The sequence below is a fragment of the Cupressus sempervirens genome, chromosome 7 (assembly GCF_028749045.1).
Source record: "Cupressus sempervirens isolate cs-2001-9-10 chromosome 7, ASM2874904v1, whole genome shotgun sequence".
Classification (NCBI taxonomy): domain Eukaryota; kingdom Viridiplantae; phylum Streptophyta; class Pinopsida; order Cupressales; family Cupressaceae; genus Cupressus; species Cupressus sempervirens.
Genome location: NC_143124.1, coordinates 115,740,908 through 115,766,796, shown reverse-complemented (window position 1 = coordinate 115,766,796; position 25,889 = coordinate 115,740,908).

The window sequence follows — 25,889 nt, the reverse complement described above, 5'->3', positions numbered from 1 at the left end:
TATACCTAATAATGGTGAAGTTGCAACTCAGAATGACAATCAGCAACAACATCCAGTATCTACCAAGTCATAGACAGTGAATGCCTAGCAAAAAACACATGTAGAAGCCGAGCTGCAAAATACAGAGAATGTTCATTCAGATTCTAAGAACTATCAACATGAAGGAAATGAAGAAATATATGATCAAAATATACATGAAGATTCAAATTCTGAAAGAGACAAAATGCAAACAAGGAAAGAACTAGTATTGGCAAAGTATGTAAGAAGACATCATCTTGTAGATCAAATTATTGGAAATAAAGAGGCAGGACCAATGACAAGGAATAGACTCAGAAGTGAGACATGTCTGCTCAAAAAAATGGAACCAAAAATAGTAAGTGAAGCCATAAAAGATGATGACTAGTATAATGCTATGAAAGAAGAAATAGAACAAATTAAAAAGAACAAGACATGGATCTTAGTCTCAAGACCAACTAACAAGAATGTGATTGGAACCAAGTGGGTGTTTAGAAACAAGTTAGATGAGAATGGTGAAATCACAAGTAACAAGGCAAGACTAGTTTGTAAAGGGTGTGCACAAGAAGAAGGACTAGACTATGGAGAAACTTTTTCTCTACTTGCCAGAATGGAAGGAGTAAGGACCTTACTGGCATATGCAGCCTTCATAGAATTTAAAGTCTATCAAATGGATGTTAAGTCCACATTTTTGAATGGTATACTTGATGAGGAAGTCCACATAGAGCAACCAGAAGGATTTGTTGATGAAAATAAAAAAAACAAGGTATGTAAATTGCATAAGGCTCTATATGGATTAAAACAAGCCCCTAGAGCTTGGTATGAGAGACTTTACAAGTATCTAGTGTAAATAGGATTTGAAAGAACTAATGATAACAGCAACATGTACATCAAATCAAAAGAAGGTAAGGATATCCTTGTATCAGAAATCTTTGTGGATGACATAATTTTTGGAGGAAAGGAAGCACTTTGTAAAAGTTTTACTGACAAAATGAAACATGAGTTTGAGATGTCTATGTTTGAAGAAATCAAGTTCTTTGTTGGATTGCAAGTACATCAACTAAAACATGGTATATTTTTGACACAATCAAAGTACATCAAAGAGATACTCAAGACATTTGGATTGGAAAACTCCAAACCTGTCAGCACACCGATGGCAATAGAACATAAGCTATCCAAAAATGATGAATCAACTAAAGTCAATCAAACAATGTATAGATCTATGATTGGAAAACTACAATATGTTGTACATAGCAGACCAGACATAGCATTAGCAGTTGCAATAGTGGCTAGATTATCTACTAATCCTAGAGAAAATCATCTTGTGGCAGTAAAAAGGATAATGAGGTATCTCAAAGGAACTGATGATTTTGGCCTATACTACAAAAAGAATTAGAAGTTTGAGCTCACAGACACAGATTGGGGAGGCAACATTGATGACAAGAAAAGCACAAGTGAAGGAGCATTATTCTTAGGTAAAAGGCTAGTTAGTTGGACTAGCAAGAAACAAGCATGCACATCTTAGTCCATTGTAGAAGTAGAATATGTGGCTACAATAGTCAATTGCACAAACATTGTGTAGCTCAAACATCTATTGAAAGGAAAGAAAGAAGAGGCAACCGAACTTGTGATACTTTATTATGATAATAAATTTTTTATAAACATATCCAAGAATCTAGTAATGCATGCAAAAACCAAGCATATTGCAATCAAGTATCACTATGTTAGAGAATTGGTGGAAGACAAACAAGTGAAGATGGAGTACATTCACACAAAGGAACAAATTGCAGATATCTTCACAAAACCATTGCCCAAGGAGACTTATGAATATCTTAGAGGCAATTTGGAGGTAAAGCCCCTAACTCAAGCAATCTAAAGTAACAAAGAAGTTGTCCTACATCAACAGCAGTAGATCATTGAAATATCAAAAGAATGATGCAGAGGATGAAAATAGGAACATAAATTCCAGATCAGTCACAAGAATGGTGACAAAGAGAGAAAACATGAGATGCAAAGCTTATATTTAGCATGTTGAAGATGCTACATCTTTGGCATTTATGTTAAAGAGGGAGATATTGATCACTAAAAGGTAAGAGGGAGATGTATGAGAATAGAATCAACAAGAAGCTATGAAGGAAGGATTAGGAATATAGAGTAAAGATGCAGCAATCAAGATGGAGAAGTAGAACAAAGGATTCAGTTTGTATTAGAAAAAGAGGGAGACATGATACAAAAAGCAAGATATGAAATGAAAATGAGTTTTCTATTTGGTATGTAATTTTGGTGGTAACTAATTTGGTCAATTGATCAGTTTGGTTTGCCATCAATGTCAAAGAGGGAGATTGTTGGAAATAATTGAAAAGATCATGAATGAAGAATAATAGAATTGGTAAAGAATGCTTTCAATCATTATTTTTTCATTTATGTCAAACTTGCTCACTGCAAGAATGACAATTACTTTCATGATCCAAATACTATCACATAGTTGATTGGCAAGGAGGAGGCAATCAATAATATGTAACTAGAGCACCTAGAGAAAGGTTGAAGTTATGATGTTGTAATGAAGTATAAGGATCAGCTAAGCCATTGATGAAATAGTGTATTGATGACATACTCTAAGTCACAGGGAATAGACACACTAAGACATGTCAAAGATGCAAGGTTTAACTAAGTCATTTGTGAGAGTCGAGCAAGCTAGTTAGTGCCAAGCAAATTCTCAATTGAAGTCGAGCAAGTTCAACTTTAGTGTGTGCTGAGCAATTCTTTAGGCACCGAGCAAGATCATTCAATTGTCGAGTAACATAAGATTATTTAAGTGTTGAGTAATACAAGATTTTTCAAGTGCTGAGTAAACCAAGAAAGCTTCAAGTGTCGAGAAAAGTAGAAACATAGTGGATGCCAAGAAATCCAGAACTAGATAGTTCCAAGCATCAGTAAATAATAGTTGAAGTCAAGTAACCCAATTAATGTCAAGCATCAGTAAATAAATGATGCTGAGTTACTGCATTATTTGTCAAGTCAAAGATTTACCAGATCAGTAGTGATAAGTTTGTTACATCTAATTTTGTGAATTAGTTGGATGCAAATAAGGATGATGAGTAGATGTCATAGAATTTTATGTAACCATGCAAACCAATTCAAGGTGAATACTGATGAAGTTTCTAAAAGAAAAAAATTGGAGGGAAAACAATATTGTTTTCTTAGATCAATTCAAATTGATGAGTGGGAAGACTTGAGCGAGACATGAAGAATAGAATTTCTTTATAAGGAGTTACAGGTCAGAGATCAAAGTGATGGTGGTCATGGTCATATGAAGAAGCCAAGAGAAGGCTAGTGTAAAGTGTCAAGAAGAGGACACAGTAAGGATTAAGCATAGAGCATCAAGACTCTAAGTTGATCAAGTGACCATAGATTGCATTGGCATAACAAGTGGAAGAACTCAAGGAGATAGATCTTGAAGGGTGAACAAGTTGTTAGCTCTGCAAGGAGGAAAAGCCAAGCAAAGAAAAAAATTGAAGAGTGATCTAAAATCTGCAAGGTTAGAGTTGCAATCTTTATCAGGTCAAAACCTTTCTAATACTTTCTTACCATTGTATTAGACATTGAAATCTTACATTGCTAGGTTAGCTTAACAGCTAGGTGGATAAGCCTCAAGAAAAGGATAGAAAATCCCCAGGAGAAGGATAGGAGATCCTTAGGAGAAGGATAAGAGATCCTGAGGAGAAGGATAGGAGATCCTTAGAGAGGGATACATGATTCTTTTTAGAAGGTGACTGTAAATCCCATCGATTTGGGTGGGCCTAATAGCTCTATGTAAATCCTTTAACAAGGTGACATTCTAAGTTGAATGTTCTTAAGTCCTATAATAGGGCACACTCCTAATAGGGTGTAGAAATCCTTTAACAAGGTCACATCTTATAGTGTGTAAAGCCTTTAACAGGGTAGGCCCTTAGCAAGGCAAACCATTAGAAGTGGTTGAAAACAATTGCATAGTTATTTTGTGGGTGCCATCCCCACCCCAATTTTACCTTCTTATTCATGGAGGGTTTCTGTGTCACCAAAATATTTTGTGTTATGTAGTGATGCATGTTTACTTCTCATGATTGTTTAATGTTTAATTGCATGCATGATAATTTCAATTATATGCCATTAAGGATTTGACAGAAATTTGGATTGGACATTATTGGACCTTGGATAACTCATTCACCCCCCCACCCCACCCCCCCCCCCCTCTTAGTTATTCTAAAAGAATTCTAACATAGATAACTCAAAAAACACTAAAGTTTACTAGTTCTCATCATCAACTAAACTTTACTCAACTTACACTATATCACCCAGTATACACTAGACTTACACTTTTCTTAGCTTCAACTAATTTTTTTCTCAACTTGCACTAACCTTTCTCAGTACCTACTATCCAGTTGGTCAAGCTTGGCAAACTCGATTCTTCTTACTTGTTCTTCTAGAGTTAGTTAGTGTATCCAACCTTTGTCACCTTAAGTAGATAATCAATATGCTATAACATCATTGTCTTAACTAATCTTTGTACTCTTTTTTATTACCATAACTCAACCTTTTCTCTAGGTGCTTTTTTTATGTCATTTGATCAAATCATCTTCATCAATCAAACAAATGATAGTACTCAAATCAACTAGGTAGTTGTCTTACCAACAAGTAGAAAGTTTGACATCAGTGACAAAACAATGATTGAAACACATTCTCATACTTATGTCAATTTTTTGTCAACAACCTCCCTCTTTGACATTGATGGAAAAAAAAGTACCAACAAAAATACCAAAAAGAAAATAATTCCTTGTATTGACATCTCTCCATCTATCAGCAACTTTCATCTTCTGTATGGGTTACAAAGTTCTATTATGATCAATAGACAATCAACTCATCCTTATGACTACCTCTTGATCACTCCCTCAATATTAAATTCCTCCTACTAGGTACATGTATTTCTTTTTAATCATTTCTCTCTCTATAGTAGATCATCAGTTACACTATCTCCCATAATTGTAAGTGCATTTCCAAAATCTATCATATCAATTCAATTAACATATGTTCACTTCTCAAATCCTTACTACTCTACTACTCTAATGATGTTTTATAGAGTGTGACTTGAAATGTTGGCTGAAAAAAGATTCACACAATCAAAATCTAGAAGCACAGAATTACACTATTTCCCTCTGAGTAGAAATTCCATGTTTCTTCCTTGTTCTTACTGTGTTTGGTATTCTATATTTTTCCCTTTCTCTATTTCTCCATTTTTGACAAAAATGTCAAAGACTTGTCCTAATATGAAAATATGAACATTTTCAAAAAAAAATCCATCACCTAGCTTGTGATTGATCTATTGTTCTAGCTCTTTGATTACTTTAGGCATCTCCTAAAGTAAGATCCACTACATCAATTTTTAAGAGACAACTTTCAACTCAAGTTGATGCAGGACACTACTCATGCTTCCTAAATAGCCTTGGATAGGGGCATCACTACTAGTTTACCTTTTAGATACTCATGAGCATCCTTAAGTAATTTTTTTTGTGAAGATATCAACTATTTCCTCTTTTGTATTCACTTATTCTATCTTCACCTCTTTCTCTTCAACTAACTCTCTCAAGTAATGATACTTCATTGCAATGTGCTTAGTCTTTGTATGCATCACAAGATTCCCTGATATATTTATAACACTTGTATTATTACAATAAAGTGTCATAGGTTTAGTGGTTCCCTCCTTCATTCTTTTAAGTAGTTGTTTGATTTAGATACAATATTTGTACAATTTACTACAACAGCAACATATTCAAGTTTAGTAGTAGATTGAGATATGCAATTTTGTTTCTTGCTAGTCCATGTAACCTACATTTTTCCTAAGAAAAATTCTCCTCTAAGAGTATTCTTTTTATCATCAATATTTCTAGCCTAATCAACATCAGTGTAGGCTCCCAACTCAAACTTCTCATTTTTCTTGTAGCATAGACCATAGTCTTTTGTTCTTTTTAGATATCTCATTATTCACTTAGCAACCATCAAATGATTCTCCCTAGGATTAGTAGAGAATATTTCAAATATCCCAATAGATAATGCAATAACAGGTTTGTTGTGCATTACATATTAAAATTTTGCAATCATAGACCTATACAATGTTTGATTCACATCAGCTAAATCATCATATTTTGACAACTTGTGTCCTATCACCATAGGTGTGCTTACTAGCTTGGAATCTTCTAATCTAAAAAAGTTAGTATCTCCTTTGCATACTTAGACTAAGTGATGTATATACCATATTGCATATGATGTACTTGCCAACCCACAAAGAACTTGGTCTCTCCAAACATAGACATCTCAAATTCTTTCATCATTTCATTTGTAAAAGCTTTACATAAAGTATCTTGACCTCCAAATATGATATCATCAACAAAAATTTCAAATAGTAAAATATCTCTTTCTTTTTTGTCTTCAAGTACAGATTGTTATTATCATCAGTCTTCTCAAATCTAATCTTCACAAGATAATTGTGAAGCCTTTCATACCATTCTATTGGTGCTTGCTTCAAACCATATAAAGCTTTGTGTAATCTACATACCATGTTTTTGTTTTTAGCATCAATAAATCCTTCTAGTTGTTCTATATAAACCTCTTCTTCCAATATGCTATTCAAAAATACAAATTTAACATACATTTGATAAACTTTGAAACCTTTGTATGTAGAGTAAGCAAGTAGAGTTCTTACTCCTTCCAATCTTGCAATAGGGGAATTTTTTTCTCCATAGTTTATCCCTTCTTCTTCTACATACCCCTTGCAAACTAATCTTGCCTTATTCCTTATGACTTTACCATTTTCATCTAACTTGTTTTTGTACACCCACTTAGTGTCAATCACATTTTTATCTTCTGGTCTAGGAACTCGAGTCCATGTCTTCCTCTTCTCAATCTGTTCAATCTCTTCTTTCATGGCTTTACTCTAGCCCACATCTTCTAAGAAATATTTCATTGTCTTAGGTTCATGAATGCTAAGAAAACATGTATCACTCCTCAACCTATTTCTTGTCATTAATCTTGCATCTTTTATCTTCAATAATTTCTACATCAAGGTGATGTCTCTTGACATACTTTGACAATCTTGGTTTTGCTATATTTTCCTCATAATGTCTATCAACTTCTAAATCAATATATACTTCTATATTAGGTAATTAAAAATCTATTTCAAGTACACTAATCTTAGAATCAAAATGTGCCTTAGGTTCATTTTGCAACTTGACACCTGATCATATCTTGGTTCCTAATTGCAACTTGACATTCATTGTATGTGACTTAGTGGTCACTAAAACTTTTTTTTGATTAGAAACTTGTTTTACAACATCTTTATCAATAGGCATACCTTCATAAAAGTATCCCAAATATTTGTATTCCTCTAGTTCCTTCATAGGTTCAGCCTCATGTACCTTTGTATATTCATTAAATTTCACATTTTTACTTTCCACAACTTTTTTAGTGTTAGTATTTAAACACTTATAAGCTTTACTTCTTGTGGAATAGCCAAGGAATATACCTTCTTCACTTTTTGCATCTAATTTACCATTCTTAAAATCTTTGAGAATATAACACTTGCTTCCAAATAACTTAAAATATTTTATATTGGGTGAGTATCCATATCATAGTTCAAAAGGTGGTGAATGAGTACCTTTCTTGAATTGCACATGGTTCAAGATATAGATAGTTGTACTTACATCTTCTCTCTAGTTTTTCAAAGCAACATTCTTCTCCATCATGAGTGTCCTAGCATAGTCCATTATAGATCAGTTCCTCCTTTTAGCAATTCCATTTTGAGGAGGGGTTCTAGTGGCAAATGTTTGTCTTTTGATTCCTCTATCATTACAAAACATCTCAAACTCATTTGATATAGATAATCCTCCTCTATTAGATCTTAAACATTTTAGGCATTTAGCTATTTCCTTCTCAACTCTTGCTAAGTACCACTTAAACATTTGGAAAGCATCAAATTTTTGTTTCAGAAACATAATTTTCATCATCCTAGAATAATCATCAACAAGCAATATAATGTACTTATCATAATTTTAGCTTTGCACATCAATTGGACCACACAAGTCAATATAAACAATCTCCAAAATTCCTTTGGAGGTGTGAGTCTTACTCTTAAAACTAGACTTTGTTATTTTGTGTAACTATAATTATTTGTAAATTATATTGTTAGGTTTCTTCAACTTAGGAAAACCTATAACTCGCTTCATGTTACTAATACTAACCAAATTATCAAAATTAATATGACATAACATCTTTTACCATAACCACACATCATCAAATTATACAACTAAACAAGTACCATTATTCATATCAAAGTAGAATAGATTACCTCTAGTTTGATCACCTTTTCCAATTAGTTTTCCATCCATATCATATATCTTAGCTATCTTGTTCTCAAACTCAACCCTACAACCTGAACTATTTAGTTTTGACACAATCAAAAAATTATAGTTAAGTCCTTCAACATAAAATGCATTGTCACATAAAATATTTTATGTGAATTTTATAAAACCTTTTCCTTTTATTAGATAGGGTTCATTATTGCCAAACCTTACACTATTTCTAGCATAATACTTTAAGGTAATGGACTTATATCTCCAATCATCTCATGTGAACACCCACTATCAATGATCCATCTGCCATTCTTGTTCACATAAGATACTAGTGCAGTTACCTCATCCTCATCAAAATCATCTTTTATTACAACATACACCACTTCATCATCATGCTCGTTAGATCCTTCTTCTTTTTCCTCTTCTACAATGTAGCAATACTTCTTGCCTTTTTCTTTGTAATCTTTTCTATCCTTATCTTTCTTATTTATGTACTTGTCTCCATCTCTTCATCTCTCTTCTCTAGACATCTAGCAGCAATATGATCAACTTCATTACAATTAAAACACATGATAGGTAACTTACCTTTGAATTTTCCTTTACCTCTATGAAATCTCCTAGCTAGTAGTTCTTCAAGTTGTTCTACATCCTCCTCATCTATATCACTATCATTGGAAAAATATTTTACCTTTTTCCTCTTCTTCTAATTAGGTTCCTTCAATGGTAGCTTAGCTTTGAAAGATGATTCAACATCATCAGATTTGTAGTTGTCAAAATTGGATAGCTCAAAAGCAGTGAGCCTACCCACTAGACCTTCAAGAATCAAATTGGAATTTGATTTACATCTTAGTTCTTGTATTGCAAAAACTCTAGTAGCATATATGGATACGAATGTTCTAAAAACTTTTCTTAATACATTAGCATCATATATCTTAAAATTAGATACTCTTGTAGCATTAACAACATATTTTATTTTAGAGCAATATTGAGTAACATTCTCACCTTATTGCATTCTCATATCATCGAACTTACCTCTACGACTTTCAAATTTGGCTCTCAAAATATTTGCATCACCTCCATAGATGGTGTGAAGAACATCCAACATCTTCTTTGCACTATCACAACCCTTGATGTCATGAAACTTAGCATAACTTAAGGCAGAGTCAATCTCCAACATTTCCTAGTTGTGTTCTTTCTTATTTTTCAGATCTTCAATAGTTAGGACTCCAATAGAATCAACATGATTAGTGGTGATGGTAGATTTTCCATGGTCTCCAATACCTCCTAGGTGTAGCTTCATTAGACTCTACCATGTAGGAAATTTTTCCTTGTTAAGCTTGGGTATACCTCTCTTTGGCATCTTGAACTTTTGCTTCTAGTACCTTCAAACTACTCCTCTTAAAAAAATGGCTATAATTCCAATTGGTGAAATTCTTTAGAATAACTAGGGGTAGGGTGAATCAGTTATCCAAGGTCTAGATGTATAAATAAAAAATTTCATAGCTTAGTGAACCCATATTCATAAAAAAAATATTCATGCATTCATCCATTAGATCATATAATCACTTAAACTATGTAGATTATTGATAAATCAACTTTACAAAAATGTAAGTATAAAACATAATAGATTCAATAACACAATCGACACAATAGTTTTACATGGAAACCCAATTTGGGAAAAACCACTAGTAACTTGCTACTGATCCTTACTCTTTTGAAGTGATGCCCTATGAAAGGCCAACCCTATTAAAGGTTACAATACACATTATTAGATGTGACCTAGTTAGAAGATTTCAATCACCCTATTAGGAGTGATCCTTGTTAGAGGACTTTAGATCATTCACTCAAAATGTCACTTCATTAAAGAATTTACAAATTACTATTAGGTCAACCTTAATCCAAACAATTTACCCTAGACTTATACAATAATTAGTGAGTAACAATAAGGCTTGATCTAATAATAAATTACAAATCTTTGTTTTAGTCCTCCACTCTACTTGGCTTTCACACACTTTAGCTTTAATAGTTTGTTCACCCTTTAAGCATTCATACTCTTAAGCCTTCTTTATTTTCTTTCTAATAGTAGTCTCTTCTATTTGGTCACTAAATGAAGCAATACTTTAGACCTCTTGTCTAAATTAGGTTCTCAAAAATAACCAACCTTGCTTCTGAGCAGCCATCTCCATAAATAGAAAATTAAGATCTTTCGTTGTTCAACCTCTATCACCCATTTTAGGGTTAGGTAGGATTAAATAGGATTCAATGAATCTACCCATATTTTTATTTGAGTCCCTTCTACAAACTTCTTCTTCAATCCTCTTTGAATTCACCTCAAAATAGTTTACCATAAATTATGTGCCCCCAACTCATCATAGTTGTCTTCCACATACTTCACAAAATTCAAGAAAACAAAATAGTTAGCTCAAATACATCAAATATTTTATTTAGCATTAATACTAACATGTGGTATCAACATGTTGTTGCTCGGCTTTCATATTGTTCTTTCACTCATCATCCACTAGATAACTCAAAAAACACTAAATTTTACTAGTGCTCGATATGATCAACTAAACTTTACTTGGCTCATACTATATCACTTGGCATATACTGAACTTACACTTTTCTTGTCTCTAACTATTTTTTTGCTCATCTTTCACTAACTTTTCTTGGCACCTACTATCTACATGGTCAAACTTGGTAGACTTAATTCTTCTTACTTGTTCTTTTAGACTTAGTCAATGTTTCCAACATTTGCAACCTTAAACAAATAATTAATACACTATAACGTCACTATCTTAACTAATCTTTGTACTCCTTTTTTTATTTCATTTGATCAAATCATCTTCATCAGTCAAACAAATAATAGTACTCAAGTCAACTAGGTAGTTGTCTTACTAGCAAGTAGCAAGTTTGACATCAGTGACAAAACAATGATTGAAACACATTCTCATACTTATGGCAATCTGTCATCAATAGAAATGATAGAAGGATTCAATGAATTTGACCAAACCCTAAGATTAATAGTAGTGTTTAAGAAAAAAAAAGTTTAGAATTACATATTTAAGAAGGTGTAAGGGCTAAGCCTAAAAAGGTTAGAAGTGTTTGTGAAGATTGAATAAGGGCAGAGCAGCAATTGTTGATTTTATTGATTGGAAAACTTTAGTAGGAGGCTAAACAGAGTTGTGATTAGCTAAAGAGTGATTACTTGAAGGGTTTCAAAGTGAAACACAGATTGAGATGAAAGTGAAGGCTAGTCATTAGATCATCATGTGAATCGAACTAAGATCTATATTTACAAAGTAAGTTGTGTTAATCAAATCAATCTAATGTTACTTTCTAACCATTGCATTAGTATTGAAATCCTTTAATCAAGGTTGACCTAACATTCATATGTAAATTCTTTAATCAAGGTGGAACTCTAATGCAATCTTTTTAAAACCTCTAAAAAAGCCACTCCTGATAGGGTAATGAAATCCTTTAATAAGGTCACATGTAATAGTGTGTTTTGCAACCTTTGATAGGGTTGGTTGCTAACAAAGCACACTTGAGAAGAGTGAAAATTTGGGAAAATTTTACTAGTGGCTTTTTCCAAATTGTGTTTCCACATTAAATCTTGGTACAATGCTTTTTTGGATGTCATTTGAGATGATTTACTTCTAATATTTTGCATTCTACAAGTTTTTTATTATTAGGACAATGTACTACTAGTTTATGTTACTGAATGTTTATTATAGAGACCGAGCTATTGAATGTATAGATCTGAAGTATTTGAAGTGGTTGAAAGTTCATCTAGTACATTTGAACCTTTGATAACTTGTTTTAATTTTCTTCATTTGAACCATGACTTTGTTCATCCCTTTAATTTTCATAAAAAGCAATGTCTTTTGTTACCTATTTTTAGATGTCTTTTTAGGCCTTGTGACTTGCACTAGAACCATATGTTCTGATGATTTAAACACATCATGTTTTTTGACATGATTATTATTATTATATGCATCCTTATGAAGTTGGTTTTTTCTTCACTTACCTCCTTATCAATCAAAGTATTGCTATATTTTCATGTTCTCCTTCAAACATCAAAATATTTCATATACTTCAAGTAACAAATCTTATTATGATCACTATAAATGTATAAGCATTTATAATTCTTATTTGATTATAAACTATGATCATTGAGGAAATAATGCTTAATCTACTAAAAATTGTAGAGAGCTCATAGCCAGAAAAAATCTCCAAAGACAACATCAATAAAATTTAGTTGCATTTGGTTGCCTGAACTAAAAGATGATGTGGAAGAGATATTGAGGTTTTCCTTCATTGGAGTTGTCTAGGATATTCTTCTAGTGATCAGTGTTATATATTTGTATTTTTAGAATAAGCATTTTAATTCTCAGATCATGAACAAATTGGAATCCATCAACACACATTTTTTTATCATTGAATGTGTTTCTCATCTAAAGCTTGAAAATTTTAGACTTCAGATGTTCTAGTTCCATTAGCGACTATCAAATCTAATTAGACACATCACCAACATCCTCCATGTAGGAGACTTTAAAAAAAAATTTAAGAATTTTTAGTGCTAGAATGATGTTGAATCTAGGATCAATATTTTGGGTAGGATAAATAGTGAATCTCTTGTGAAAGTTATGCTTAGATATCACAAGTGCCAGGATCAAAATCTGACTCTAAGACCATATTAAATTTGGTATTGGTATGTGTTTTCCAATAGAAGCAACTTCTTATATACATAAGAATAAGTGATAAAGATACATGTCCCTTCATGGCACATTGTCTATTCATTAATATAATATAAACTTTAAGCACACACACATATGTATGTGTGTTTGTGTGCATATGTATATGTATATATACACACACATGTATATACATATATATGTATATATACACATATATATGTATATATACACATATATATTCACATATATATGTACATGTGTGTGTATATATATGTATATACACACATATATGTGTCTATATACACACATATATAAATATATATATATATGTATATGTATATGTGTGTATAGGTGTTTGTGATTAAAATTTATTGATGGAGACAACCAAAGACTAGAAGTAACACACAGGAAAAGAAAAATATTATTATCAATGTAAAATGCCCTATGGGCTTACAACAATATGATTCTAGAGAAAGAAATCCTCCACATAGTACCTTCTCTCTAACTCCACTAAGAGCTACCTTTACAATGCCAAAAATGTTCTTAAATAAGCCCCAAATAGTTTTGGGTTAGGAATACATTCTAGAATATGCTAGTTGGCATCCACTGCCAAAATATAAGGTTCCAAAAATTACATTAGAAGTCGATGTAAAATTAGAAGAATCCAAAAATAGTAGTCCAACTTCTGAGAGGCATATCTTTTGAACTGTAACTTCAATTGATGAACCGTTTACATTTCTAAAAAACTCTCGAAGTGCTCTATGACCCTATGGACCAGCTTTTCTCATCCCCCATTTTTGGACCTATACAAGGCCATTTATATCCCCATATCTAACTTTGAAGCACTCTCAAGAGGTCTCCAAGAAAAATAAAACTGCAATAACTTTCTAATCATAAAGCCTTTTGACATGATTCCTTTTCTAGACTATTTTAAATTACAATTACAATCATCCCTCACAAATTACACCCTCTAACTCATCATAATTTTGGCTCAATTACAAAATAACTCATTTTCTACATTTACACAAACCCAAGGTTCTTTAAAACTAATAAAACTCTAACCCAGAAAGCTAATAGAAGAACTATGAGAGTTGGAACCTTTATTTGACCCAAATGGGTATCTAGAAATGAAAACACATTAAACATAAACCATCTCTAAGCATATTTTTGAGTGATATAAGATTTCCCTTACACCACTAGATGCTCCTGCATCATTTATATTATATTAATGAATAGACATGTCACATGAAGGGACATGTCTCTTCATTTCTTATTGTTATTATATATATAAAATATTGTTGCTATTGGAAAGCACATACCAAATATGATGATGATTCTTAATAAATTTGCAAAAAATCCTCTAAAATTTAACAATTCTAAATATTCTAACAATTGGTATCAAAACATTGGTATTTGTAGAGAGAAGTTTGAAGGAGCTCAAAGCTAAAGACCAAGATGTAGAACAAGGATGTATCAAAGTTGAACAAAGAGAAATTTTATGCATGATAGATTCTAATAAAGTTGCATCTAGCAGGAATTGGGTTTAGTGCAATATACTACATAGAAAATGAATATGTGGCTATAACAGTTCCTTTGATAGGCCAACAATTGAGAGAAAAATTAGAACATGACCAAGAGATGTTGGAGATTTACTCATCCCTAAGATATCTTGAGTTTGATGACATAAAGTAGTGCACTAATGCTAAGGGAATGTGGGAAACATTATAGACTATCTATGGAGGTGACAAAAAAAAATTGAGAGAAAAATCATAAAGTTTGAGAGGTAAGTTTGAGGAAAGGTAGAAGGTAAAAATATTGTGAAATAATGTGGAAGAATCAAAGAGGTGGTAAAGGGTATAAGAGGATCAAATAGAAATATTGTTGATGATGCAACCAGAAATGTATTGAGAACCCTACTTCTTATCTATGCTATTAGAGTTTCTTCTATACAAGAAATGAGATGTACCCTTGGTAATAACCTAACTTTAGAAGGTGTGTGGTATGCTTACTACTTTTGGATTGTCAAATTTTGATATTTTCACTCCTAATTTTTTTGAATCTACTTTTAGATCACAAGTGGTTATTAGTAACAAAGGAAAAAGAAAGTGTGTGAATAGTGATAGTTTTACTTTTGATGAGGAGCTTGACGAACTTGAAGCACTAATGGCTAGAAGAATTCAAAGAGGAAAAGGAAAATACAAAGGTAAAATCCCAATAATCTCTTTTTTATGTAATAATTTTTTTCATATTGCTACAAGGTATCTTGATAGAGAAGACAAGGATGAGAGAAGGGAAAGAAAGTAAAAATGTAGAAGAGATGATTGAGACAATATGAGAAACAAGGAATACAAAGACAAAGGTAGGCAATCATGTTACAATGTTGAAGAAGAAACTAACACTAACAGTAATAATGAATAAGTTTTCTATGTTTCTATAAAACAAGATTTTGAAGAGGATGTGAAGACTACATTAATTTCATATGTGAAGAAGATGGATAATTGACAATGGTTGCTTACAACACATGCCTGGTGATAAAACTAAGTTTAAAACCATAGAATCATACAAAGGTAGTTGTGTTATGTTTGGAAATGATGCACCATGTCTTGTGAAAGATAAAGGATCAATATAATTAACTAATAAGATTAAATGTGACAATATTTATTAGGTTGGAGGAATTAACTATGATTTTTTGAGTGTTTCACAGTTGAACAAATTAGGATATAGAGTTGAATTCTATCACAAGAAGGATAAGATATTTGATGCTACTAGTGAAATGATTGGAAATGGTGATAAAAAAAGAGGTAATGATTTCTATCTAGATTTTTCTGGTGATACATGTTTGTTTGCACAAAATGAAGATATATGGCTATGGCATAAGAGCTTATGTCATGTGAACTTTGATAACTCAGTAAGTATTAGTAAGATGAAAAGAGTAAGAGGGTTACCAAGATTGAAGAAACCTAATAATGCTATGTGTAAACAATTTCAATTGGGGAAAATGATAAAGTCTAGTTTCAAGAGAAAAACCTATACATGCAATGATATTTCAGATTTTGTTCATACTAACCTATGTGGACCTATTGGAGTACAAAGTTACTGTGGAAATAAATAATTCATTTTATTTATTGATGAACACTCTAGAATTATTACTATAATGTTTCTTAAAGATAAATATGATGATTTTTAGTTATTTAAGTGGTATTTGGCCAAAGTTGAAAAAGAAATAGGTAAAAATCTAAAGTGTTTGAGATCTAATAGAGGGGGAGAATTTATCTCTAATAAATTCAACATATTTTTCACTAATAGAGGAATCAAAAGAAAGATGTTAGCACCTTGGACCCCTCCCCAAAATGAAATAGCTGAAAGAAGAAACAAATCAATCATGGATTGTGATAGAACACTAATGATGAAGAATAATATGTAATAGAAATATTAGAGAAAATTTTTTAGAATAATAGTTTATACTTTGAACTGAGTGCAAGTCAAAAAAGGTAGAAATGTTTCATCTAATAAATTGTGGTATGGGTATGCACCTAATATGAAATATTTTAAATTTTTTTGATGCAAATGTTATATACTTAAGGATAATATTGTTGGAAATATAGATGAAGTAACTGAGAGGGGAGGGGTGAATTAGTTACCACAAAAAAAATTCCAAAAATCCCTTAGATGTCTATAATAATCACTTACTGTTGATACTTGGTAAATAGTGCAAGAATACTATAACTCGGTAGGTTAACTAATTACTGATCATCTATCATTCATCGATATTAATGTGCATACAAAGGTTAAATAAATGAACACAAGAGACACCAGATTTAACGTGGAAACTGAATATGGGAAAAACCACCAAGTAACTAGTCACAAATTTTCACTCTTCTAAAGTGAGCCCTGTTAGGAGCCAACCCTGTTAAAGGTTACAATGCACACTGTTAGGTGTGACCTTGTTAGAGGATTTAATCACCTTGCTAGGAGTGCCCTGGTTAGAGGTCTTTAGGGAAATTCAATTGAACTATCACTTTGTTAGAGGATTTACAAAATGGCTATTAAACCAACTCTGTTAAGAGATTTTAGATTCAGTGTTACAATGATTAGAAAGCAACAATGAGGTGACCTGAATGATATGCAATTTATCTTTGCTAATTACAGATCTCTGTTTAGCTTCACTGGATCCTTACTAATTGAATACAACTTTGCAACTCCTCCAGGATATCTAATCCTTCATTAGAATTTGTTCAATATTCGCTTATCCTCATCCATATATTTCACTCACTTTAATTCACAACTTGAACATCTAAATATATACCTTCTAGATTATCAAGTTGGCTCAAATATAAGTTACAAGAATTCAAAAAATCATTACATCAGTCGACTGCATGAAACAATTAAAATAATAAAATCCTTCGTTGGCCGACCCAGCTAGATGACCACTGCTCCAAAAAGGTTTTCTAGTGTTAACCAAGTGAGGCTTGATAAACACTACAAACCCTACAAAAATCCTTTGGAGACCGAGTGAACTTGGTTAGCACTAATCTTCCTTTGCTAACCTTGTGAGCTCGATAGAAGCTAACTCTCTGCCACATTTCCTTTGATAACCGAGTGAGCTCGGTAGATGTTAACTTTTTTTTGTTAATCTTGGGAGCTCAGTTAACACCAACTTTTTGTTACAAAATCCTTTGAGGCTCGAGTGAGCTCGATAAATATTAACTTTTCTTTGTTAACCTTGGGAGCTCAGTTAATACTAACTTTTTGTTACAAAATCCTTTGATGCCTGAGTGAGCTCGGTAAATATTAAATTTTCTTTGTTAACCTTGGGAGCTTGGTTAATACTAACTTTCTATTACAAAATCATTTGATTCCCGAGTGGGCTCGATAAGAATTGACTTTACTGAGTAATGTTCAAGAACATTTGATAGACACTATAAATTGCCTTGTTGATCATTTGAGCTCGGTAGACTCTGTCTAATGACTGGTATGATATTTGTGTAACATCAAAGACAATAAACAATTAACAATTGTATCCAAGAATCTCCCTTTTTGGCATTGATGGCAACACAACATGTCATAGCAAAATGAAATTTGAAAATAAGTTTAACAAGTCTTTTTTTTTTTTTTCAGAACAACTTTCTCTATTAGATAGCAAACTCTCCCTCTTTTAGTAATCTCCCTCTATGAAGGAATTTCATAGAAAACTTTTCTTCTCAAACAGATTTCAGAAAGATATGACAGTAAAACTCTCCCTCTTTGACAACACATGCCAAAGACAACACAACTTAAATGAATTTTAATGTACATTTAGTACTGATTCATATGCAATATTTCCTGATTGTGCTGCATCAATTGATAGGTCTTCAACTTGGTATGCATTGATGAATCACTAAAACTTCATTTTAGTGAACTTTAGATAGGGGAGTGACCCCTAACTTACCTCTTAGATACAAGAATGCATCCTTAAGTAATGGCTTTGTGAATATGTTATTAATTTGTTCCTTTTTATGAACATATTCCAATTTGATCTCCTTATCTTGCACCAATTCTCTGACAAAATGATATTTTATTGCAATGTGCTTGGTTTTGGAATGCATCATTGGATTCTTAGATATGTTTATTGAACTTGTATTATCACAGAACATAACAACTGGTTCTTTGATTTCCACCTTCATGGCTTCCAACAACTATTTAAACCAAACAATATTAGAACAGTTTACTACAGCAGCAACATACTCTACCTCTGCTATAGATTAAGATGTACAATTCTACTTTCTGCTTGTCCGAGAAACCAACCTCTTTCCAAGAAATAATGCTCCTCCACTTGTACTTTTTCTATCATCAAGGTTTCCCACCCAATCAGTGTCAGTAAACACTTTCAAATCTAGATTACCTCCAAATTTGTACCATAAACCATAATCTTCAGTTCCTTTCAAATATCTCATTATTCTTTTGATTGCCATCATGTGATTTTCTCTTGGTTTTGCTGAAAATCTTGCTACAATACCAATTGCAAGGGCAATATCTGGCCTAGTATGAACTACATACTACAACTTTCCAATCATAGATCTATACAATGTTTGATCTACTTCTTTTGATTCATATTCCTTGGTAAGTTTTAATCCAGTACACATAGGAGTCCCAACTAGTTTACAATCTTCCATACCAAAAATTTTCAATATCTCCTTGATGTATTTTGATTGAGTGATGTAGATACCATTTTTATTCTACTAAATTTGAAGACCAACAAATAATTTCATCTCTCCAAACATGGACATTTCAAATTCCTTGTTCATTTTTTCTAAAAAATCTTTGCAAAGATCATCATTCCCTGTGAAAATAGTATCATCTACAAATATTTCTGCCAAAAAAATCTTATTATCTTGTCCTTCCTTTATATACAACCTACTGTTATCATTAGTTCTTTGAAAACTAATTTGAATAAGATAGTTGTGCAATCTTTCATACCATTCTCTAGGGGCTTGTTTCAGACCATACAATGCCTTGTGTAATTTGCAGACCATGTTCTTCTTATCTGGATCAACAAAACCTTTAGGTTGTTCAATGTAAACCTCTTCATCCAGTATACGATTGAGGAATGCTAACTTGACATCCATCTAATAAACTTTGAATCCTTTGTGAGCAGCATATGATAGTAAGGTTCTGACTCCTTCCAATCTTGCAACAGGAGCAAAAGTTTCTCCATAGTCTATTCCTTCTCCTTGAGCATATCCTTTGCATACTAGTCTAGCTTTGTTTCTTGATACCTTACCATCTTCATCCAACTTGTTTCTAAATACCCACTTAGTTCCAATCACATTTTTATCTTTAGGCCTAGGTACAAGAGTCCATATCTTGTTTTTCTCTACCTTCTCTATTTCTTCATTCATAGCCTCAATCCAACTATCATTTCCCAATGCATCTTTGATATTTCTAGGTTCAAAATCAGCAAGTAAACAAGTACCTTTCAACTTACTTCCTATCATGGTTCCTTCATATTTGTCTCTAGTGATCTGATCTACTGAATGATGTCTCTTGACATATTTTGCTAATATAGGTTCCTTGCCTTATGAATGAATTTCATTGTTATCCTCTTGCACTTCAACTTTAGGTTATGGTTGTTCTAGCTCGGTAGATATTGGCTCAGGTCCTTCAAACTTGGTAGACGCTTGCTCAATAGCATCAAAATGTAACTCAGGTTGCTATAGCTCAGTTTGAACTTCCTGTAACTTGGTTAGTGATGACTCAAGAGTAGAAGATTCCTAATTAACTGGTACTATATCAGGTTCAGTGAAAACAAACCTTCTATAATCTTTTGGTTCCCTTTTGCTTTCTTCTTCAGTCCTTTCTACAAACTCATCAACTTTCACATGTGCACTTTCTATGTCTTTGTAAGTAGACAGGTTCAAACATCTATATGCTCTACTTTTGCAAGAGTATCCCAAAAATATTCCTTCATCACCTTTTACATCAAATTTTCATTTTCTAGATTCTTTCAAAATGTAACATTTACTTCAAAATACTTTTAGATACTTTACATTAGGTTTATAGCCATACCATAGGTCATAGGGAGTTTTGAATGAGTATTTTTTAAGCTATACTTGGTTCAAGGTATGAAGTGCAGTGTTGATAGCTTCCTTCCAGTATTTGATAGAAATGTTCTTTTTAATCATTAAGGTTCTTGCACAATCCATGATAGATTTGTTCCTCCTTTCATCTATTCCATTTTGTTCAGGAGTTCCACGGGATGATACATGTCTTTTGATTCCTCTTTCAATGCAAAAGTTATTGAACTCATGTGAAATAAATTCTCCACCTCTGTCTAACCTCAAGCATTTCAATCTTTTTCCTGTTTCCTTTTCTACTCTTGCCAAATACCATTTGAATTTCTCAAATGCTTTTGATTTGTTCCTTAGATACATGATAGTCATCATTCTTGAGTAATCATCAAAAAAAAGAATGAAGAACTTTTCTCCAGTATAGCTTTCAATTCCAATGGGTCCACATAAATCAGTATGCACAATTTCTAATATATCTTCAGACTAATAGTTTTTACTTTTAAAACTAGTCTTTCCCATTTTACCAATTTGACAATTCTTGCATAGACCAACCTTAGGTTTCTATATATTAGGAATTCCTCTTACTTTCTTGATTTTTCTTATCTTCATTAGGTTATCAAAATTAACATGACACAATCTTTTATGCCATAACCAACTTTCTTCAACTTGAGCAATAAAACATGAACATTCACCAAGTTCAAGATAAAATAAGTTACCTTTTGTTTGAGTGCCTGATCCAATCAGTTTTCCTTTGCCATCTAGCAGTCTTTCTTTTCCATGCATCAATTCTACTTTGAATCCATTATTGAGTAGCTATGCCACACTTTAAAATTTATTCTTTAGTCTTTCTACCCAATATGCATTATCACATATAAGTTCTTTGGTTAGAGAGATTCTTCCTCTTCCTTTTATACAACAAGGTTCATTGTTACCAAATCTTACACTGCCACCATCATAGTCTTCAAAGTATTCAAACTTAGTCTTATCACCAGTCATGTGATGAGAACAACCACTATCTATGATCCATGTATCATTTTTTCTCATATGAGAAATGAGTGCCATTTTCTCATCATTATCAGACTCATCTTTCACAGCAATGTAGAAAATTTCATCTTCTTCTTCATCATTATAATCATTAGAATCTTTAGCCATAAAGCATGTTTTCTTACCTTTATCTTTGAATGATTTGAAGTCTTTCTTGCCATTGTACTTATAACCTTTCTTCTCATCTTTGTTCTGCTTGTTTGGGCACCTAGCAGTAATATGACTAATTTCTTCACATGAAAAATAGATTAGAGGAACTTTACCTTTATACTTTCCTCTGCCTCTAGAATATTTTCTTGCTAGTAGAGCTTCAATCACCTCAAGATCACTGTCTGAACTTTGGTCTGATTCATCTTCACTTCCTGACCAAGATTTCTTTTTCTTTTTACTTTTCTCCTTGACTAAAAGCTTGGCTTCAAATGCTGATTCAATGGTTTTGAAAGCTGGAACATAGTTGTCAAAGTTGTCTAGTTCAAATGCAGTTAGTCTTCCAACTATGGCCTTTAGATTTATTTTGTGATTTGCTTCACATCTTATTTCTTGAATTGTAGAAACTATGATTGCATAAATGGGAAGTAGAGTTCTAAAAACTTTACTTATAATTGTCTCCTCCTTGATATCTTCTCCAGATGCTTTGATTGCACTGACACATGTTTTGACTCTTTCAACATATTTTGCAATGTTTTCATCCTCTCTCATCCTCATCTGATCAAATTGTCCTCTTGAACTTTGTGCTTTGGCTGTTCTTACATTATCATCTCCTCCATAGATTTCTTTTAACTTTTCCAACATTTCAAAAGTAGATTTGCAGTCCTTGATGTCATCAAATTCTTCATAACTTAGAGTAGATGCTATATCTATCATCATAATGTTGTGGGTCTTCTTTTCAGCAATATCATTGATAGATAGTGTACCAACTGGTTCTACATATTTTTCATCAAGGTATTTTAGTCCTGTATCTCCAATAGAAGCTAGATGAAGTCTCATCAACCCTTGCCATACTGAGAAGTTTTCCCTGTTAAGTCTTGGAATTTACCTCTTATAAGACATCTTAATCTTTGACTTAGATCCTTGAAATCTTGTCTTGCAGGCACCAAAAGCTCTGATACCAATTGTTGGAAATATAGATGAAGTAACTGAGAGGGGAGGGGTGAATCAGTTACCACAAAAATAATTTCAAAAATCCCTTAGATGTCTATAATACTTACTTATTGCTGATACTCGATAAATAGTGCAAGAATATTGTAACTCAGTAGGTTAACTAATTACTGATCATCTATCATTCATTATTATTAATGTGCATGCAAAGGTTAAATAAATGAACACAAGAGACACCAGATTTAATGTGAAAATCCAATATGGGAAAAACCACCAAGTAACTAGTCACTAATTTTCACTCTTCTAAAGTGAGCCCTGTTAGGAGCCAACCCTGTTAAAGGCTACAATGCACACTGTTAGGTGTGACCTTGTTAGAGGATTTAATCACCCTATTAGGAGTGACCTAGTTAGAGGTCTTTAAAACAATTCAACTGAACTGTCACCTTGTTAGAGGATTTACAAACTAGCTGTTAAACCAACTCTGTTAAGAGATTCTAGATTCACTATTACAATGATTAGAAAGCAACAATGAGGTGACCTGAATGATATGAAACTTATCTTTGCTGATTACATATCTCTGTTTGGCTTTGCTAGATCCTTACTGATCGAATACAACTTTGCAGCTCCTCTAGGATATCTAATTCTTAATCAAAATTTTCTCAATATTCACTTATTCTCGTCCATATATTTCACTCTCACTTTAATTCAAAACTTGAACATCTAAATATATACCTTCCAGATTATCAAGTCGGCTCAAATATAATTTACAACAACTAAAATATTCATTACATCAGTCGGCTGCATGAAACAATTAAAACAATAAAATCCTTTACTAGCCGACCCAGCTTGGTGACCACTACTCCAGAAAGGTTTTCTTGTGTTAACCAAGTGAGGCTCAATAAACACTGCAAACCCTGCAAAAATCTTTTGGAGACCGAGTGAACTCGGTTAGCACTGACCTTCCTTTGCTGACCTTGTGAGCTCGGTAGAAGCTAACTCTCTGCCACATTTCCTTTGATAATCGAGTGAGCTCAGTAGATGTTAACTTTTATTTGTTAACCTTGGGAGCTTGGTTAACACTAACTTTTTGTTACAAAATCTTTTGATGCCCGAGTGAGCTCGGTAAACATTAACTTTTCTTTGTTAACCTTGGGAGCTCGGTTAATACTAACTTTCAGTTACAAAATCCTTTGATGCCTAAGTGAGCTCGGTAAACATTACCTTTTTTTTGTTAACCTTGGGAGCTCAATTAATACTAACTTTCTGTTACAAAATCCTTTGATGCTCGAGTGGGCTTGGTAAGAACTAACTTTACTAAGTAATGTTCAAGAATGTTCGATAGACACTATAAATTGCTTTGTTGATCATCTAAGCTTGGTAGAGTCTATCTGATGACTGGTATGACATTTGTGTAACATCAAAGACAATACACAATCAAAAATTGTATCCAACAAATATAAGTGAAAAACTTGATGTTAAAAATGATGAAGGCATATTCCTAGGATATTCCACTAAGAGAAAAATTTATAAGTGTATGGATTCTAACAATAACAAAGTTGTGAAAAGTGTAAATGTGAAAGTTAACTAACATGTAGAAAAGATGAAGTTGAATCCAAGATTGAACCTAAAGATTACAACACATTCATATATGTTAATGAAGATGATATCTGTACCTCACCTTAATAAGAGAATAAATTTATAGAGTAGTAAAGAATAGATAATATTGAGTTACAATAGTAGGCTTCCAAGTGATATAATGTATGTGTGAAGCGCATTACCAAGTGATGTCAAGAAACATTAGGAAGATGTCAAACATTAGGAAGACATTACCAAGGAACTAGGAGTCAAAGTAAAGATACAAATTGAACCTATGCAGGAAGAAATAAGGAAAGAACCTATACTAGAAAAATACATGAGAAGACATCATGCACCTGAGAAAATCATTGGAGATAAAGAATCAAGAGTAATGATAGGGAAAAGACTTAGAATTGATACATGTTTACTTAATGATTTTGAACCTAAATCAGTAAAAGGTGCCTTAAATAATGAAGACTTGATTGAAGCAATGAATGAAGAAATTGAACAAATAGAGAAGAACAAAACTAGACACAAGTACCTAGATCTAAGGGTAGGAATGTTATTGGAACTAAGTGGATATTCAAGAACAAGCTAAATGAGAAATGATAAGTTACAAGGAACAAAGATATATTGGTATGCAAAGGGTATGCACAAGAAGAAAGTATTGACTATAGAGATATACTTTCCTTAGTTGTGAGATTGGAAGAAGTTAGAACACTACTTGCATATTCTTCTTATAAAGGATTTAAAGTGTACCAAATGGATGTCAAATCTACATTTTTGAATGGAATGCTTGAGGAAGAAGTTTACATTGAATAGCCAAAAGGATTTATTGACCCTAGCAAGAACATAGTATGTAAACTATATAAAGCCCTATATGGATTGAAACAAGCCCCTAGAGAATGGTATGAAAGACTGCAAAATTATTTGTTAAAGATTAGATTTGCAAGAACTAATGATAAAAAAAATATGTACTTGAAGATTGGAGGTAACAATTAGATATTGTTATCTAAAATTTATGTTGATGATATCATATTTAGAGGAAAAGAAGCATTATGCAAATCATTTGTCGATAATATGAGAAAGGATTTTGAAATTTCTATGTTAAGTGAGATCAAATTCTTTGTTTTTTCGCAAGTATATCAGATGAATCAAGGTATCTACATCAATCAAAAAACATCAAGGAGATACTGAAAACTTTTTGGAATGCAAGACTCAAAACTAGTCACTAGACCTATGGCTATAGGACATAAGCTATCTAAGAATGATGATTCATTTGATTGAACCAAATTCTATATAGATCAATGATTCCAAAGTTACGATATGTTGTTCACATAAAACTTGATATTGTATTAGCAGTTGGGATTGTTGCAATATTTAAATAGAAAATCCTAAGGAAAATTGCATGATGGTAGTGAAAAGTATATTAAGATATCTAAAAGGAACAAAAGATTATGGCTTATATTACAAGAAGAATGACAAGTTTGAACTGAAGTATATATAGATGTTAATTGGGAAGGAATGTTGAT